The 12072-nt window shown below is 33.5% G+C and overlaps 1 long non-coding RNA gene across 3 annotated transcripts in view; it reads right to left on the reverse strand.

Moving 5' to 3' along the window:
• The window catches only part of LOC110348643 (uncharacterized), an 81871-nt gene extending 76949 nt beyond the window's left edge, over window positions 1–4922 (reverse strand). For 2 of the 3 annotated variants that reach the window (XR_015452154.1, XR_015452153.1), the window contains exons 1-3: window positions 4696–4922; window positions 3561–3710; window positions 2792–2861 (exon numbers count right to left, since the gene is read on the reverse strand). This is a non-coding gene — a long non-coding RNA (uncharacterized LOC110348643). The remainder of the gene's footprint in view (window positions 1–2791; window positions 2862–3560; window positions 3711–4695) is intronic. The other variant, XR_002394054.2, reaches the window with a different exon arrangement.
• Between the last annotated feature and the right edge of the window lie 7150 nt (window positions 4923–12072).

Here is a 12072-nt window from a genome sequence, read left to right on the forward strand (position 1 = left end):
CAAGTTTTGGGATGGAAATAATGTGGCATGGTTAAGGAACCCAAGTAGAAGCCAGTGTGTTTCTAGAGGACTGAGAAAAGGGGAAATTCGTAAGAGGTAGAGTGAGCAAAAGTAGAAAGTATATCAAGCCAACAGAGTACAATTTTCTCGTTGCATTTTAATAAAGCTCTAATTATAATGAAAGTAGTTAAGTTACATAATATGAATATATTTAGAAAAGCCTAGTGGATTAGTGGATCCCAGTTCTGGATGTGTGGGGGTGACTGACATGTAAGCTACAAACTGAGAAGGGAAAAAAATCACCTAGGGGTGGGTGGCATCAACCAATAGACTCGTAGCCTGGATCGACTGAAAAGAGAAAGAAGAAAACAGTCTTCCTTTTTGGTTCTTCTGGAAAGTTCCAATCTTTGCCATCCCTTGGGAGTTCCCCCATTTCCTTCAGGCTTCCAGCCCAGACTCTTCAGTCTTCTGAGCCTTTGGCTTTCTGACAAGAACTTGCACCACAGTCCGCAATGAGTTTTAGGACTTCAAATTCAAATCTGCTCTGCCTTGGAGCCAGCTGATTATGGAATGAAACCTCCACAAACTGTGAGCTAAATAACCCTTTCCTCCTTTAACTTTGGGTGTTGGGTATTTTGTTTTGGCAACGAGAGAAAAGTGATGAAGACAGCTATCTAGTTCCACGTGTAAAACTCATTAAAAAAACATAATCAGAAGGCCTATCAAAGATACATTCGCAATGGCATCCACTGTAGCTTATGTTTAGAAAGATCAAATGACATGCACTCTTCTATCTGATTGACATATATTTTGAAAGTGAATTAAAAGTGGAAAGAATCACCATCCACTCCTCGATTGGATTTTCATATCTCATATATAAGCATATATTGCCCTGTGGAGAGGCTTTCCTGCATCAACAATGGTTTGCCCCCTATAACTTCTGACCTCGGTGACTCCCTAATACCTATGAGTAAATTGTGTCCAACTTTTTCAAAGTAAATACTTAATAAGGTAAAGAAAAATGAAGGTAATACAAATAAAGTACCATTTAAAAATTCTACTTTAATCAAAATCTAATTATATTGAGAGATGTGTAGTTATAAGCATTTCTTTTTTCCCCCCATTTTTCTTATCCTACATTGTGTGTTGGATACTTGATAATGTCATTCCAGCTTATAGCTTAATAACGATTTCAGACTCACTTCTTGGACTTTAAAAAGATTTAAGCCACTGCCAGAATCTGATTCTTGGTCTACACTTTTGGAAAAAAATCAGTTCTTAGAGAAATATTGCATCAGATCAACCCATTTCATTTTCCATACTGGATATTCCTTTTCTTTTGTCAAAAATATATTCAATAGCCATCATTAAATAGCATCACTAACTTCATAAAAATTTGTTATTGGCCTCTAATTTTCTTAGCTAATACATATGCCTGTAGTCATATTTTTGGTGATCCATGAAGGCTGATACGACCTTGCTCTGGAATAGCCCTGTCTTATTCCAGTCTTTGGTAATAGCCATGCCAGAAACTTGGAGTTAAAATATTGTGCTCTTTTATCTTGATAGGATGTTCTGTGAAGATTCTGTTTCCTAACTGAGCAACACATATAATTCTCAGGTCATTTGCAGAGAGATATGATTCAGTCTTTCCTGGTTTGAGTGAGTATAGTAATACTTCTGTTCATGCACACTTCAATTTGGAGCAATTTGGTTTGCGAACAGAAGCATTCCTCAAAACTTCACTTCTTTGACTAACTTCACATCGGCCATCTTCCGCAGTTGTGGAACAAATTAAGTTCATGAAGCGAGGCACCACTTTACAGTGCTTCTTCCTGCTTTTCCCTGTTCACTTTCCATCACCCACCACTCACAACTCCCAATTAGATTAACATATTTTTAAATATCTAATGCTTTAAACATGAAACATGTTCAACAGATTACATGAGAAACAAGTATATTTTTACAAATAATAAATATGACTGTCTTAAAAACAAAAAGCTTTATTATTTTTAGAACTAAACCAATAAAGTTATATCAATCTAAAATTATACAACAGATGCACCAGTTTATATAACTTATGAATCTATAGGTTCAAAGTGTTGTGTCAGCAAATACTCTTGTATTTTGACAACTTGTTTCTAACAGTCAGTAAAGTAACTGAATGAAATGGAAAAATTTGGAGCCAATCATAAGCAATGACTTATTTTATTGCCACTAGCAAGAGTTATTTTACTAAGGTTATATTAGATCAGCATGTTAAAGAATATAACAATGACTACTGAGTGCTCTATAAATGCTATTAACACCCCAAATCTTATTAATTTATTAGCAGCTATACATAATTATTATACTTTGCTTAAAGGGGAAGTACTATATAAACAAGTAGTGTAGTTAGAGGAATAATTCAGAAATGCTAACAAAAACACATGAGCTCATGAGAAAGCTGAGAACTTTTTGCCTGCTTAACACAGAGGGAAAGGACTTGGAAGTTCATATAATCCTACAAGTGTTCAATTTGATATCTCTCATTTAAAGATAAAACTAGCTATTGTATTATTAATATACTAAAAGTAAAATATTAAAATTATGCTTTTTGTGTTAAAAACAAGTTTCAATATAATGGACTAAAATAATCACTCACTTGTATTTATCTTTTCTACTTTTGCTTCTTTATTTCTAGGGTACCAGGATTACAAAGGATCATGACTATGTCACCTTACTGGCACTCAGTTTTTTATTATGATATATAACAAAACTGTAATATTGGGATTACTATAAAGGTACTTACATATTCTATAGGATGAACTAGAACCATCATATAAGGCAGGGAAGTCCAGGAAGTCTTTATCACATTAGTTCTGTTTAGAAAGATGTGGGGAAATTGAACAGGTGAAGCATATGAGGAGAGGCAAAGGCATTCCATGAGTTTCATAGAGCAGAAAAGTCCAAGAAAGCAAAACATATTATGTTTGAATAGTTGTAAATATTTCATGGATTAGGACACACTAGTTGAGTTGAAGGTAATAGTAAAGAGCAAGACTAGAGAGAAAATAAAGGGCAAATTCTTTAAGCGCTATGTAAAATATGCAAAAGGGTTTAAACTACTTTCTGAAACAAAAACCTGTGTTTATGTGTATCTATGTATGGAGGGGTATGTTATGGGACAAGGAGAGTTGGGAAGGAGGATAGTACATCCACCTTGCAGAATGGCTCCTGATACAGTGTGGAAATTGGCATTAGTGAGTGCAGGACAAAGAGCAGTAATACAGAAAGTCTAGTTCAGAACTCATGTGGAATTGGTGAGAAGATACAATGATATTTGTACAAAGAAGGAATAATTCCTGAGAGAATTAACCAACCATGAATTATAAAAACATAAAAAAGGAAACAAAAAAACTTCACCTAAATTTAAGTTTATATTTCCTGATGCAGTGTTTATTTGGAAAGGTGATAAGCAATCCAGGAGGAGCATCCGATCCCTGTTAAGTAGCCAAAAAAATAGACAGTGCCTCAACTGGGGACTATGAAGACATAGAAGTACAAAAGATAAATTTTACCTGCTTCACAATTTGGCCTCATGATGGTTCCAAATATATTATTAAAGAAGGAAAATAGGATAAAGAATATCTCCAACAGAAGTCATGATTTCAAATTCATATAAGTTGATAACAGATGTTCTAGTCATCTATCACTGCATTAACACTTCCCTGGAAATAAAATTTTAGTAGATCAAAATAATAATAATCACTGATTTTTGCATATACATTTATAATTTGGCTCAGGCTTAGTCAAGATGACTCATGTAATCCTCAATATTTGGGACTTGAGAAGGGATAACTCAAATCTTTAAGTGCTAGAACAACTGAAGCTGGTTAGGCCATCCCCTGTCTTTCAACAGAAAATTTCTGCATTGCTCTGTGTGGTTTCTTCAATAGTGAGATTTCAGGATAGTTTAATTTCTCACAAGACATCTCAATGATCTAAGAATCAATATTCGAAGAAATCTAGTAGAAGCCACAAGGTTTTTCTGAGCTAGCCTCTGGCACTGAACAACATCACTTCTGGAGTCTTCTATTATTCTAACAAGTAATTACAGACAGGACTAAATGCACAAGCATGGAAATTACACTCCACACCTCAAAATAAGTTTAGAGCATATTTTTTGCTATGTTTAATTTACACAAAAAACAGCATTTCCCTAGAGAAAGCTACTTTGTGTTAATATTTTTAATTCTTTACCCGGAAAGAGAATATTTTTTCTGTTTTCAACTTTGGAAGATAATAAAAGCTTCATAGCATAACTATAAATCATTTATTCATTGTAAGCTATGGACCAGTAAACGACTGAGGCTGATTTTACTGAGGGAATAACAAGCTTTCCTTATTGACTATGACCAGCTCCTGTCCACTGTGAACAAAGTGCCTGGCTACTAATAATTGCAATAGGAAAGCTATCATTTATATTACAAGAAATCTCAACATTCTATTAGTCACTTCAGTCCGATGGATGGCAATAACTAAAGTGACAGAGGAAACATGCAAAAAGTTTAAACACCGGGGAGATTGAAGGTTAAGAGTAGTGTTTATCATGAACTTGGCCCTGACAGAAGAATGAGGAGCTAAAAGCACACAAGGTCCCTGTGTTGAACAAATCTGTGCTCATAAGAGAAAGTCAGGATGCCAAGTAATTACCTTCAGTCAGAGCTGTTCTTCAGGCACAGAATGCAGTTAGTCAGGACTATCCGATTTTGAAGAGTCCTGCAGAAGCCAAGTTCCAGGGAGCACATAAAGTATTCAGGAGTCTTCGGCCAAAAAGTTGGTGGGTTTTGTACTGTTTTGCAAATTCAATGTCTTTGCCATGCTTGGGTCAGAGCTGAACACTTCCTGCATTAGACAGGAAGGAATTTTCCCAATAGTAAGCAGTACTTGATGTTGGAATGCTGTAGGAGTAGGCTTTAAACTGGAATAAAAGTCATTTGTCAATTGTCATTGTGTTTGGAAACTGGAATGAGAGACACATGATTTTGTTCTAGAGTTTGATTACCATACACAATAGAGATATATAAAAGATTCAACATTAATTCAAAAATTTGGTTTATAGAAATGGAAGCATATATAGATTTTGCTAGTTTGATTTTAAATCTTTCACTTTTTTTTACACAAAGTAGACACATTCTAAAACTTTTTGAAGAAAAGAGCAATTTTTCTAACCTGATGTGAGTGAATTTTGAAGACATCAGAAACTGTATTCCAAAGATGTTAATGTTTAATATTTTCAATAAATACAATAGTCTGTTACCAGTAAGAATGTTATAGTAAGAAATAATAATTTTTTTATTTCCATGGCAAATTTATCAAGGTTATACAGGAAAATATTTTAGAAATAAAAAATTGATTTTGGATGTTAAAATGCTTACTTTAAATATTCTGAAATATTGAAGGTAAGAGTTAAACAATAGTTTCAGCTATTTAAATAGGTTAAAGTATTTAAATAGGTACAATGTTTAACTGCCCTAAGGTTGTATCTAAGTAGTTCACTAAATCAACATTTTATAGTCCTTGTTTATTCTTCCCCTTTTTCTTAAAGATTAAGCAAACAACATGCATCCGGCCTAAGCTTAATGTCAACATAAAAATGAGCAGGAAGAATGTGTCCAAAAGGAAACGGAAGTGTTCAGAAGTAAGAGAGATAACAGTATGCAAGAAGGGAAGGATATCACAAAAGGAAGAATAAAATTCAAAGTGGAAACATCTCAGAAAACTTACCCTTACCTCACACTTAAGTGTAGATACGTTAGCTATTCATTAACTTCTAGTGAACCTGATAGATGACAATGGTTTTGTTGTGAAATCAATTTTTTAATCTCTAGGTATAGTTCCAACTATAATGAAAAGCCCAAACTGAATTATTTACCTAGACATCATAAATTAATGTAACTTCATCATTTTGAGTTATTGCACATGGACAATTTAATGGGAAGCAAATGTATTTATAGAAAAGAACATTGTAACCAGGATAAACCTAAATGGCTTCAGAGGAACAAATCTAACTTTCTGTAGCTCATAGAATGAGTATGTGTAATTTCTTTTGAATCATAAAAGTTGATCCCAAAATTCTGGTTGATATATACACAATTATGTTCAATTAGTATTCTTCTTTATGATGAATTTCCTCAAAGGTTGTGATACAGGAAATAATACAGGGTATGAAATATGAAATATCCCCTAACCTGTTAGATGTTTGATATGCCAAGCTCATGTTCTCTAAAAATCAAAGAATAAATTCTACAAACAATGAAGGTTAAGAGTAGGAAGATACTTATTGACAGAATAGCTCCTGAGAGGCAAGAAGGGACCCAAATGGGTAGCCAGGGACCCCAAACTACAGAGAAGTTTCATGAAGTGAAAATCCTGTGGGTACAATGTGGGCCACAGCCACGATTAACCAATAAGTTTACAAATATAGTCACTTAGATTAAGAGTGGTCCAATTGGGAAACAAGTCATGTAACACATATGGATGGAAATAACAAAGGCTTCTAGGAAATGGTGAATTCAGAGGTCTCTGGTAAAACCCACTGGGTTAGCTGGTGTCTACCTAGACTTCATTAGGCTCAGTGTTTGTCTTTTGAGGAAATATGCAGGTCTGGTCTGGTCATCTTGTCTTTATCTTGAGGCCCAGTCTCTAGAAGATTTGTCTCCAGCCCCAGTTCTGATGTTTCACCTTTGTCCTGACTCTCCCAAGGACCTCACCCTATCTGGCTGCCTATAATATTTCTACCTCACTTGTCTGTCTGTAATGGTTGTTTTCTGTTGCAATAGCAATGAAAATGAGATGTACAATTGGAGACAATTTCTGTTCACCAATTGGTCAAATATCTTATTAGTAGAAATAAAGTCCAGAAAACATCTAGGATACAGTTTTCCTAACCCATGGAACATTTTAATCATCAAGAAGAAAGAAAGCCTGTGTGCTAGCTAAAGAGCTAGGAACACAAAGCTAGGAACTGAGCCCTAGCAAGATATGAATCCATGAATGACCATCTGCCTAACACAGAGCAGTTGCTGATCACTATTGATTGTACTGGATGAAATCTTGATGATGAATTCAATTCATAAAAGCATCACCATCTCCTTAAGTTCTTAGTCCATGAAAACATTTGCTTTTGAAGAAAAATAAGTGAATTAGTGTTTGTAGAACAGTAATCTTGCTCTATGAGGCACTAGCATTTGGGCACAGAAAATAGATTGAAATGGTACAGACATTTGAAAGACCTGCTCTGAGACTTAAGATGCCATTTTTAAGCTTCATGATTGGCTTGAAAATATATATAGAAATGGCCAATTGATAACGTTAGTAAACTTTATTGGAATCTATCCTGTTCATTATGGAAATTTCAACTGAATCATGAATATAACCAGTAGATCGTGTTTAAGATATTCTGTGTAATGGGGTTTTGCTTCCTGGATACTATGAGGAAAGAAGAGAAGGTGTGGGGATTGTACATATTTTCTCTTTCCATGGATCCTCCAAAGCTTTGGCTTTAAAAAAATCTGCCTATTCAACTTCCTTTTATTTCTGGCAACAATTTGTTCTTTTACTAATTATCCCCAGCTGTATCAGATTCTGTACTTTTTGTTTTTAACTTTTCTCCACATGCTCTTATATGTGTATAACTTTTGTATGGAATATTAGGTCTTAATGTGAGAAATCTTTTGGAAAGGGTAAGTAAAATGGAATTATCTAGAAAGAAAATGAAAAACTATTATTTAAAAGTCATCCCATTGCCATTTTCTTCAATAAAAACAGAGCCTACTCTATTGGGTATTATGCATTTGGGTACCATTTCAGTTTTTTAAAATCTATTTTTTCCTTCCTTTTTGTTTTATTTCACAGAATGGCATTGTACCAAACTATAATTTTAAAGGCTCCAATTGTCCCCCTTTGGAAGATTTTGCCTATAGTATTTGAGGATATTTAGAAATTGCTTCATGTTGCTCAGCAAAGAATGGTCCTTAAATAGGAATAAATAGGGCTTTGGGCATATTATTTTGCACTGCTTATTTGGTAGTAATTATAAAAACACACAAAAAATGTACACAGAAATAATTAAATTAAACCTAGAAAAGAATCTGCTTGGAAAAGCAGGTATTTTTATTATAGATCAGGAAGTACAGAGTAATCCTGAGGAGCTTTAACATGTTATAGCTTCTCATGCTACACTTGCTCTGTTTGACATTATTTTTCTCACTTTTGCAATGACTTCATCATTTATATTTAAGAAAAAAAATTGAGAAAAATCTAGCAGTAATCTCTTAATCTACAGTTGGTGCATTTCCTATTAAGTTCAAAAGATTGAAAGTGACAGTTTGAGTAAATCTTAACATAAATTTCCATAAGCTGTAATATAAATCTTTCAAAATGGCAAAAGCACATTTACTTTTCAATCAGAAAAGCTTGCTAATTTAAATTATACAGTCCACACAACATGACCTTCCCCAAGATGCTTGACATGAACAATAATAACAAAATTCACTCACATTTAATATTTTGCAATCTTAGATTAAAATTGTAGCTTTGCACATAGTTACATATGGTCTTTATAAAGGTATGTTTATCAATGTAGAAGAATAGGCATATTTAACAAGATTTTAGGTTGCTTTTAAGTTGTAAATATTTAGACATATGGTATGGGGGGCTTTCATTTGAATTGTTCTAAACCCTACAAATATTAGAGGCATGAGTGTCTAAATAATTTATTATCTTACTTACTAGTCAGAGAGGTTCATTCCTGTAAAGTTTTGTAAGCATGTACATTTCTGGAAAGGACTTGAGAAAGTCATTTGATTCATGCCACTGTCACTGTCAGTTTAAGAAGGCATCAGACTTTTTGTCTTATTTCAAAGCAACTTGCTTCCTAGCCTATGGGATAATTAAAAGGATTAGTCATGTTTTATGAATTCCGTATATAATGGATTAAATGCTAATCAAACATAGTAAATCCTTTTACTCTCCTTGAGAATGTCTCCCCAAGTTTGTAAGCTCACCTAAAACTCTGAAACTCAACAGAATATGTCAATGAACTACCTTTGATCTTGAACTTTAGTGCCAGGAGCAAGTGATTTTAGTTATGAAATTATGTGATCTCATGTTTCTGTAAAGCACCACTCTTCTCCATTCATTCATCACCTTTACCCCTGGTTCTTATTCCTACTCTGCTCATGTATTTTTTAATGTATATTCTTGTATGTGTTTTATTTTATGAAGTTTTGTTGTTTTATGTGCGTCTAACTTTATTTATTTATTTCCATTAAGTTTATTGATACATTTTAGATATAAAATACAGCTACATTCATCATTGGGATCTTGTAACTTTACATGAGGTATCTTGGTTCTTATTCTTTTCCCCTTCCCCTGCTCTACCTTCACCCCCTAAACTCTTCCTAATTTGCAAGGACTTTGTTTCCATTTTTTCCTTTTCTCATATTTTTTCTTTTCCCTTCTTTCCTTTCCCCTACCCCTCTCACTTCCCCTACTTCTTTAGACCTTTTCTTCCTATTACACAATATTAATTATATATTTTAAAAATAGCAATATGAAGATCTAGAAGACATTACCACAGATTTTACAGAATTTAAAAGGACATAGAAAGCATATTACAAAACTACTTTTTGAAATAAATTTGACAACTTCTAAGAAGTTCTTTGGAAGACAAATTAATGAAACTGACTCTGGAGGAAATGTAAAATTTGAATAGCACCTATTAAAGAAAGTGTATTCCTAGCTTGAAAAACTACCCATATGACAATAACAGGCTCATATACATTTTAACTGATGAATTATATCAAACATTTAAAGCAGAAAAAAGAAGGAACAATTCTTTCCTCATTTTAGGAACTCAACATTGTGCTAATCCTAAAACTGGATAAAGATAATAGAAGAAAAAAGTATGAACACAGATAGAAATTGGTTTAAAAAACCAAACTATTAGAAATCAGATCTGGTAGTATGTAGAAAGTGTTTTTTTTATAGGGATGGCTGTCTTGCTTCAGCATTGGAAGATCCATCCCCATTAGTCATCATTTTAACAGAGGAAAGGAAAAAGTCATGTGATCCCATCCGTAGTTAGAGAAAAATTATTGGATTAAATTCTACAGCTGTTCATGGTAAAAACTATCAGGAGACTAGAAGTAGAACAGAATCTCCTCAACAGATCAAAGACTTGTACTCCATACTTCAGCAAAAATGACTTATATGAATAGAAAAGATACAATGCTTTCTTCCTAAGGTGGGGAACAAGGGCAGATATGCCTACTCTTCATCTGGCCATTAAACTTTGAAACATAGGCCCAAATTAAATAGTCTGGTGATAAAAAGAAACAAATAGCATAGGATTGGCAAGGTAGAAGTAAAATCTTTATATGTAGATGAAATGATAATTTACAGAGAAAATACTAAGAAATCTCTAGGAGTCCCTAGAACTTGTATTTGAATTTAGTAGGATTAGAAAACACAAGGTATATATAAAAATTCAGGTCTGTGTATACTTGCTATAAATGAAGAATTGGATATTGAAATTTAAAAATTATGTAGGAGTACAAAGGACCCAGAAAAGTGAAAAGAAAAAAAAAACAGTGTTGGAAGACATTTATTACCTATTTTTTTTTTTTTTTTTTTTTTTGTACCGGGGATTGAATTCAGGACCTTGTGCTTTCGAGGCAGGGGGTGGAACCGCTGAGCTAAATCCCTGGTCCTTGTTACCTAATTTTAAGACTTCCTCTAAAGCTACAGTAATCAAGGCAGTGTTGGAGTAAGGAAAGACATATAGATCATTGGAATAAAACAGAAAATCTGGAAATAGAACCACACATATATGGTCCACTGAGTTTTGAAAGATTATTTAACATTAACATTTTATAGAACATAAACTCAACTCAAGAGCAGAGGAAAAGATAGTGTTTTCAGGAAATGGTACTAGAACACCTGTTATCTGTATGTAAAAAATTAACCTCAACCCTTTATTTTCATACATAAAGATAACTTGAAAGGATCTATGAACCTAAATATGAAAGACTAAAACTATAAAACTTTAAGAAGAAATTACAAGGGAAAACGTTCATGAATTTAGACAAGAATTTCCTAGGATATGAAAAACATGATGTATAAAAAAAATTGATGAATGAGATTCCATCAAAATTTAGAGCTTTAAATGATATTGTTAAGAAAATGAAATGTAGTCCTTAGACTATATTTATAATACATGTAACCTATGGCCAGAGTATATAAAGAACTCTTTCAGCTCATAAATAGACAATTCAATTAAAAAGTACACACAAGAAGATGATAAATAGCCAGTACACCACAAGGAAAGGTGTACAACACTAGAATCAGAAAAATACTAATCAGTACAATAACAAAATTATATTACACTCATTAGGGAGATGAAGTTAAAAGTTTTAAAAGAACAGATGTCAGCTTAGGTATGAACCAGTTAGAACTTTCGAATGCTGATAATGTGAATGTAAAATGATAAAACCATTTTATAAAGCAATATAGAAATTACTTGTATTGCTGTGAAAAACCCAACAGTTCCTTCTTAAGTTTTTATTTAAGAGGAATGGAAACACATATTCACAATAGATTTGTACATACAAGTTGACCATCCCTTATCTGAAATTCTTGGGACCAGAAGTGTTTCACATTTTGGTTTGAAATCCACTTGATCTGTAAAGAGGATAGCTACTCCTTCTTTTTGGGGGGGTTCCTGTCACATGGAGTATTATAATCAACCCTTTAACTTTCAGTCTTTGAGTTTCTTTTTGAATTAAGTGTGTTTCTTGTATGCTGCATATTGTTGGATCTTGCTTCTTGACCCATTCTGCCAGTATATTTCTTTTGAATGGTGAATTGAGACCATTAACATAGATGGTAATAACTGATACGTATTGACTTATCATTGTCATGACTTTTTCTTTTTGTTGGATTTTCCCCCTGTGTGTTTAATTTCTTGTCACGCCCAGTGGATTCATTCTGCTGGGCTTCCTGGGGTTGTGATCCTCATTGTCTTTT

Source organism: Heterocephalus glaber, unplaced genomic scaffold (assembly GCF_053883595.1).
Source record: "Heterocephalus glaber isolate CG9 unplaced genomic scaffold, H.glaber_assembly_v1.0 deba00000122, whole genome shotgun sequence".
In the NCBI taxonomy this organism is placed as follows: domain Eukaryota; kingdom Metazoa; phylum Chordata; class Mammalia; order Rodentia; family Bathyergidae; genus Heterocephalus; species Heterocephalus glaber.